The following is an 8444-nucleotide window of genomic DNA, read 5'->3' on the forward strand; positions in this document are numbered from 1 at the left end:
TACTGTTTTAGACATTGCAAAAATACGAAGCTGACTGCCTTTTTAATATCCACAGAAGTCAGCAACAGAAGAAGGGATAAAATCTGGCATCTTAATTTCCATCACCTCTCTTCACCATCAATCTAGTTTACCTAATTTTTCGCATACTTTCCCTCAAGATTTTTTTTATTTTTTTTTTATTTTTTTTTAATCTGTTGTGTTTGGTAAACTGAAAGCAATGGGTAAAGGATCTGTTCCCTGTGCAGGGAGGGATGCAGTTCCCATGAGACAGAGAACTTCGAGGTGAGTGAGTTTCCCAACACAGTATTTTACTGCCTCTCCTGACGGCTGCAGGAGCATGTTCAGGGATATGAGGGCTGTCAGAATGCAGCTCTTGTCAGTACTTGCAGTCATTTGCATTTGCTGGTGGGAGGAAGTTTAAATCACCGAAATTCCTAACTGTGAGTTGCATTCTCTAGCATTCTCAGAGTGGGGGTTGCCTTCCAGCAAGAGAATAGTACAGTGTTTTGTGTAATAGCTTCATTACCTCAAATGTTTACAAAATGTACCAGAGGCAAAATAATTAATGTTATCAGGGTATTTTGAAAGGGAGGGAAGCAAAGATCCCTGATCTGCAGAATTTATAGATTCAGTAAAATTCAGGCTGAGTTCTGATCTGACCATGAGGAGTTTAGAAGCTCACTAAAATGGAATAATAGATGAATGCCTGTTCATTTTTCACTATCTCGGTTTGCAAGTTTCCTGGTAAACTGCCTATCAGGTAGTGCTTTCCTTCTGTTTCCATTCTTCTTTCCTTTTTCTTCCCATCTTTCCCACCCTCTTTTCTTCAATCCTCTCTCTCACTCTCTTTTATTCTTCTGGAACTTAAAACTTCAAAAATTATGGACTAATAGTGTTTTCAAGTATTTCTGTTTTCTTCAAATTTCAACGCTTTTATTAGTCTCGCAGTACAACAAATATTGTAACAGTTTTATTCAATATAAATAGTAAAATTCCTTGCAGTAACTAAGTAACTTATGATCAGTTTCACAGGTGAACTGTCCTTGGGTGGAAGAGGAGCTACACAGTGCTGGGAGAAGCTGGGAGGATAACAGGGCTTTCCCTTTGGGCTCAGCTGTGAGGCTTTTAGGCTCATCCAGTGAACATGTCCTGACATTTTAAACTATTATTAGAATGTGTAACTTTTTAAAGTATACAGTATTGAGACTGACTACAGCTTGAGCTGCTGTGTGCCAGAAGTGCTATATTTCACTGGGTTTTTATTTAAGTTGGAAGTGATGTCTTTGACCTTTCTAGGTCATTGTGAAAAGCTGTTTTTTCTTTGAACCTTCATTACAGGCATGGGTTATTAGGAGAAGAAGCCAATGTAAAGAAGAAGGAAATTCGGATTTAGTTTCTTTTATGACTACAACGAGTGATAAAAACCTGCTCTTAGTAGTATGTTTTCTTACTGAAGTGCAAAGTGAGAGTACTTAGAGTAGCAAGTAAATAGTTAAATTTCAGGCAGCACAGACTTGCATGAGACTGATGTACCATTTACATCCCTCCTAAAGTTTCAGAATAATAAATGTAATGTGTGCTATAGTGCTTTCTTCTGTCGATAACTGCCATATGGATGGCTTAAAACCAGCCTTGAATCAATTCTGGATCGACATACAGGCTGGGAACAAGCTCACAAAAACAATACAACCCTGCCAACCACTCGATGACAGCACAAACAGCTTTGAGAAGTAGCACAATGTGGAGGCAAAACACAATGCCCTGCATTGCAGATATTGGCCCCAGGACCAGCCCACTATGGCTCCAGGACCATCCTGCAGCAGTATAGCATCAAAAAGTAAATTCCCTGCTTGGCTGTTTATAAAGGTACTATTAGATCTGCTATTATTTTTACTGCTACTTAAAGAGGAGATTCTGCTCTCACCAACCTACAAACACCTCTGCACTCTCAGCTCCTGCTCTCCCCTTTCCCCTTTGCTGGTTCCATTTTACTGTATGGTGAGTCAATTCAGGTCACTAATCTGGCAGAAAACAAATTCAGTGATATAAAAAGAGAAATAGTTTTACAGCAGATTAGTGACTTGGACCAACACATTATGAGGTAAGTACCAGAGCATGGTCTGGGAGGAGGTGAAGACACAAGTTCTCTATGCTGGGGAACAGGATCCCCTCTTTGGAAGGCAACAAGCCTGTTTAGATGAGTGCAGCTGTAACACATAAGCCCAAGAACACGCTACAGCATGTGCACTACAGGAAGGGAATAAATTCTGTTTGCTTGTCTGTCCTTTCAGAGGTGCCCACAGTACTACAGGTCATGTTGTGACCATGTACTCACATTAAATACTGGAACTGTTAATAATTTTGAAACCCTCTAATTAATATCTGTGAGATAGACTGGGTAAAATAAACACACGGCCCCTCAGTGTGCACCACGCTCAAAAGCTGAGTGATCCACATCAAAATGTGTACTCTCCCATAGGAGGTTGCTCCTGGGGCAGTGTGGGTGTGTGTCTTTCGTTTTCCACATCCCCTCCAGGACAGGCTCCCTGGCAGCCTACTCACAGCATTGTCCACAAAATCAGACTCATTACTTGATGTGCAACAAGCTGATAGTTATGCATTCGAAAGAGGTGCCCTACTTTAATTAATAAAAGGTATGTCCTGCATAAGAGATGGAGATCAACTCTGAAAAGGGCGTGTCCTATTAAAAACAATATAGTATTGTAAGTAAGCATCATCTGTTTTACTTGAAGGGTGGCCAGTTTAGGACTAGGCAGTCTCATAAAAAGCAGTTACTCATTGTATTCTAGTGCATATGATCCTGAATGGAGAGGGACCCCATCCATATCACCATCATCTCATTCCACAGGAGTGCAAATTCTGTTGGATGCTATCAAAAGCAGGGAATAGGATAAAATCCTTTCCTTCTCTGTGAATCAGTCCAGTGGCAGTGTCCTGCACTGTAGCTGTGACATTGAAGCTGATTTCTTTTCAGCTAATGGGGTTGAAATTTTTTTTGTATTCTCATGGAATGCATCTGAACATTTCCATGCATATCTATGTAGACAAGATGCATAGTTGGAAGGGAAATTTAACATGAAAATAGATGTCAGCAGCTAAATTTAATTTTTTTGTATTTTGCAAACTAACTGTTGCAATACAGAGCACAGTAAGCAATTAAAGCTCATTGTCTGTATACAGGACTAATATTTTGTTTCCGACTTCACATGATTGTTGTGCAGCTGCATAAGTGAAAAGAATATTGAGTTCCTAAATGCAGACTTTTGTTAAGTGTATACTTAATTTTCTGTGACAATCGACACAAAATAATAATAATAATAAAGTAAAATAATTGTCTTGCAAAAAGCATTTGAAATGTGAAAATGAGGTGCTCTGGATGCTGTTATAAAAAAAATGGGGGACTTAAGCAGCTTGGGAATTAAGGTAAAGCTTCTCTGCATGGGAACTGTTTGTTTCTCTGTGTTCTGACCTCATCACTCCTGCTGCACCTGAAATCTGTTCAGAGTCACAGAGCAGCCAGTTCTTGCCCACCTCGCTGTGGCCTGTGCAGTCAAAAGTTGCCTTTTTGGTGCAACAGAAAGCAGCTCTTACAGAAGCACACGCTGCTGAGGCCAATGCTTAAGCTGGGAAATTCAACTTTGTCCCACCTCCCGTCAGTCTTTACCTTTTTGTTGGAACATTGTCTGCTCCTGAGTGTTCTCATTTCCAAACTGCTGGGAACACGAGTCTCCATAGAGCAAAGTACTTAGCAGTAGACCTGGTTAGAAGCTTTTTAGATGGAAATCAGACAGACATTTGTGTTCATTTATTTAGGACTCCCATGGTCTTAGCAGAATGTGACAGCAGATCCCAGCAACAGAAAATCACAATGACTCTGGCAGTCAACTGAGAAATGGAAAATGCAGGGTAAGGCCTGCTTTCCCAGGTTCCAACAAGAATCTTAATGGGAATCTGCTAGAAGAAGGGATCATGTTGCAGAAGTCCCAGTGGTCTGGTAGCAGTGCCAGTGCTGCTCAGGCTCTGCAGAGCCCTGGATGGAAGCACCAGGTGCCCTGTCAGTGTTGCCTGGTGTGCCTTTGGGGTGTGTATGCACAGAGGACTTGGAGACAGGGTACTGGGACCTGGACCCTAGGGACTAGGATCTGGAATTTGGTGCTCATAGAGACAAACACTGACAGAGACAGTCCAGAAAGAATAAGAAAAACATTATGGACTGAAACAAGATTTTTTTTTATTTCAGTGCAGTACAAAGAAATGGGAGTGACTTTGCTTTGGATGAAAGTACTGAAACTAAAAAATTAAGCAGATAAAATACATTTGTGTAGTACTAGGAATCCCTGGATATCAAAGCAGTGAAAAATGATAGCTATTATGCTGCAGCACTCAAATATTTACATATCTTTAATATTTACATATCTTTAAACTGATGCACTACTACCTTGATTTATGTTATATCATTGGTAGCTTAGTTTCCAGCAGTAAAAAATACTACCACTGAAAATGCTGTCTTAAACTATCAGTCTTTTAGCCAGTGATTTCTTTATGTTTAAAATGCATTGGTACAGAAATAACACTCAGTGCCAAGCCAGCTCTCCAAAACCCCAGCAAAATCAGTCAGTCTCTCTTTTTTCTTCAAAAAGAATGAATTTTATCCATTTTGTTAATTACATTGACCTTTGGTTATGTATAGTAATACTGTAAACAGTGGGCCCAGTTCACAATCAAATAGCATGAACTTATTGTATTATGCTCATAAGAAAGTATTGTTTAAAGGAAATAAAAAAAAAGATTGTTCCACTGTCATCCTGCAGCACCAAACAATGGCTGCTCAGGGTTGGCTTTTTCGATTACAGCACTGTTTTTCAGCTTGAATCAGGACAGATCATCTATTTTCCTATTAAATGTAGATGTTTTACATTTTCAAAGGTAACCAAGCAGACTGACAGTGGTTTGCAGCAGAGTCAATAGCCCCATATACTGATTCAGGGATGCTCTTTTAATAAAAAAAGCATTAATTACAGAGGTATTGCTGTGAACCAAGCCCATTGTCCAAAGGAACCATATTTCTTTCCTAATTAAAAGCTGTAACATAAGAATATGCTTTCATAATGGATGTGAATAGCTGCTGTGAAAGTTATTATAATCATGTGTCTTTCTGCTCACACTTTATACCACTACAAAAGAATGAATAAACAAGCAGTAAAAATGTAGCACCATTTAGAAAATAATGTGTAGGAAAAAAGGTAGGTATTTCCTAGCACTGTAGTGGGACATCTTCCTTCCTTTGGTGGGGAGGAAGATAAAGGTGTTAGTAATGTGATGGCTTCCCTCTCATGTAAGTGTTCGAAGAAAATCAACAGATACTTTCACAGGTGCATTTGGGTGAAAATGTAGTCTTTTTTTGCATTCATAGTCTTCTCTCAAACTGTAGTGAATAAAGACTGTATAAGACTTCTGTTCTGCTCTAAGTTGTGGATTTGGCTGCTTTTTCAAGGCAAAGTCAATGAGTGTCTCCGAAGATCATGTTGCAAAGGAACATCTTTATTGACGTGCTTGTGCAGTTTGTATGCAGGTGTCATGACTTTCAACCAGCCTTTCCAAAACAGCGTTTCCAGTGGCTGCAGTTGTTAATGCTGCTGAGCTCTCCTTTTCTCTTTATCTGGAAGTGATGAGCTTTAGCCACAGAACAAGCTCCAAGCTCCCCCCTGTGGCACCACAAAATTTATTGTGCAAGGAACACACTTGGCTTTGAGGGATTCATAAGCAAGAGCTCTGAACTTTGAGAAAGTACTTGAGCCTTTGCTGGAATGATTTGGATACAGCTCATCCTCCTGAGCAGACCTCTGCATCAGGGCAGGTAAACCCAGGGGTTTGCTTGTGTAGCTGGGTCTAGCTGAAGTTCTTTTGAGTTGAGTTGAGGGGACAGACTGGGGAAGCATGAGTGAAGGAGGATGTCCCACATCATTATTTAATTGTATTTTCTTTCTAAACAGTAAAGTCTTGTAGACCTGCAAGCCTTAATTTGATTTCCTATGCTGTGGTTGTATCCACTGGATTTGTGTTTAGCTTCTCCACAAAAGTGAGAACAAAACCAGGTCACTCATCTTTCACAGCCCTTGTCCTGTTATAAATATTCTAAATAATGCACATTGTCTTCAGCTATATCTAAGAGAGAAGAAAATTACTGGCCATAAACAATCACCTGATCATCACTACCTGCTGCCTTCTCCCAGTAAAAGGGGAGCAGTTCTTAGGCTGAGAGATGCCAGTCATCCTGTGTGAAGAGAAATGTGTTTCATTTGATGTTTTCTTTTGCTCTCTGAGGGTAGCAGAGGTTGCAACACATTTTATATTCTGTTTCAAGGTATCTTCTCTTGACAGCAGTGGATGTGGAACTTTGAAAGTCAGATTATGGACAGAAGTAACATGTAATGATCTAAACCATGGTCTTCTAAGCAAGATATGGTGGCCAGCTGATTCCATTTGTGCTGACAGATCTTCATGCCTCATTCCACATGGAAAGTAGGCTTGACTATTATAGATCATTAGAGAATTTCCCTTAAAGAGAGGAATTTTCAGTTGCTCTCCAATAGGACTAATAGATGAAAGCATTACCATGTTCTTAAAATTCTTGGTATTGGTGAGTGACTTTAAAATTTCTGAAACTACATTTTTAGTATGGTTCAGCCTGTGGTTATGACTGGAATAGTTTTAGTTTGTGTGTGCTCACTGACACTACTGAGAAGAGAGAGAAAACTGCTTAAAATATAAAGTTTATTTTATAGCATGACAGTTTATATCAAGTGAAGAAAATGGAATCCAACATGATAAAACCACTTGATGCCTTTTAAAAAATACTATGATGCCTTAAAAAAATATTTTTTGACACTTTGTTGAAGATCAGTGGATTCTCCTGAAGAATCAGGCATTTTTCTGTTTTAATAGTGTTGTCTTGAAAACTCTTGTTTTAACTTGACTGGGAGCGTTGTCTCTCCCTGATTCACCAGAAGGTGGGGCTTAAGGTATTGTCAGTGAACTGGAACTGAAAGAATTTCACAAAGTCCTTTGGATTGGAGATTGAAACGTGTATTCTCTCCTCTCTGTTTTGCAGAGGAAATCCTGGATCAGCATGGCAGTTCCTCAGGCCATAGCACCTCACACTCAGGAATCTTTGTGGTCCCAGACTGTCTGGTACCAGCACAATCTAATTAAGCCAAAGTATCATCACCTAAGACACATCAAAGAACAGAATCATTGTACCAAAAATGAGAATCATTGTGCCCCTGGAGATGCTAGTGATGTTCTTTAGGATTACTGGGAAACTAATGAATGGGAGAGAGACGAGTGTTTGCCTCATGTTTCTGCCCCAGTCCCAGCAGGCACTGCTGTTACAGAATGAGAGAACAGTTTGGAAGGGTCCTTAGAGATCCCCCAGTTCCAGCTCCTGTGCCATAAACAGGGACATCTTCCACTAGACCAGGCTGCTCAAAGCCCTGTCCAACCTGGCCTTGAATTGTGTCCCCATGGGCCAGAAGCTGGTCAGCTTGATTCCCGTGTGAGGGTTTGCAGTGCCGGGCTTCACACACCTCTTGGCAATCTTAGGCTCATGGGAGCTCTCAAAGAACACACTCTCTGGCACCCAAACCACTGCTGCCTTGATGTGGAGTAAATTTTTCACCTGCAGTCATTGCACTGCAGTAGCAGGAAGCCTTTTGGACAGCAAACCCCACAGTGCCTCGGGGACGAGTGTCTCAGATGTTGAACCTGAATCAATTCTCCATGAGGCTGTGACGGAGCAGCAGGGGTACATAAGGGTGTCTGCAGTGACATGTGTTACCAGGATGCTGGACACCAATGGGCTGCATGAAGAGGAGCATTCTCATGGATTTCTGCTTATGTACACCAGTTGGTTAAGTTTAGTCTGGATCATGCTAGGCCATGTTTAGTAGATAATTGGAAGCTGGATAGATTTGTCTAGCTGCTTTATGGATGTACTCAGGATTAAGACTTTGTACTGAACAGTACTTGACAAAAGCATAATATCTCCCTTAGCTTTCCTCAGCTCTAGTTTGGGAGGAAGGATAGCTGCCTTCTCTGCACGATGCAGGAAGTGTTTGACTCAAAGCAGCCCTTGTCCATGCTCTTTTATGGGTCAAAAAGATAGAGCTTGGTTCCAGTTATTTTTAGTGGAAGTCCATGTAGATCCTTTTGCTGGACAATGTGGATGGAATGAAATTTTGATCCCTTGCCCTTATGTGAGCTTTCTACTGAAACTGTTTGACCAGAGTAGCTGCTCTCTATGGTGGCAACTCACATCACAGCACCAGAAATGTCTTTTTTAAGTGAAACCAAAGTTTCAACTAGATCCTGTCTTTGTCACTGTCCTGTCTTTGGGAATGGCCAAAGGCTGATGCCTAGTGAAG

This window comes from Zosterops lateralis, assembly GCF_965231275.1.
Source record: "Zosterops lateralis genome assembly, chromosome: 3".
Lineage (NCBI taxonomy): Eukaryota > Metazoa > Chordata > Aves > Passeriformes > Zosteropidae > Zosterops > Zosterops lateralis.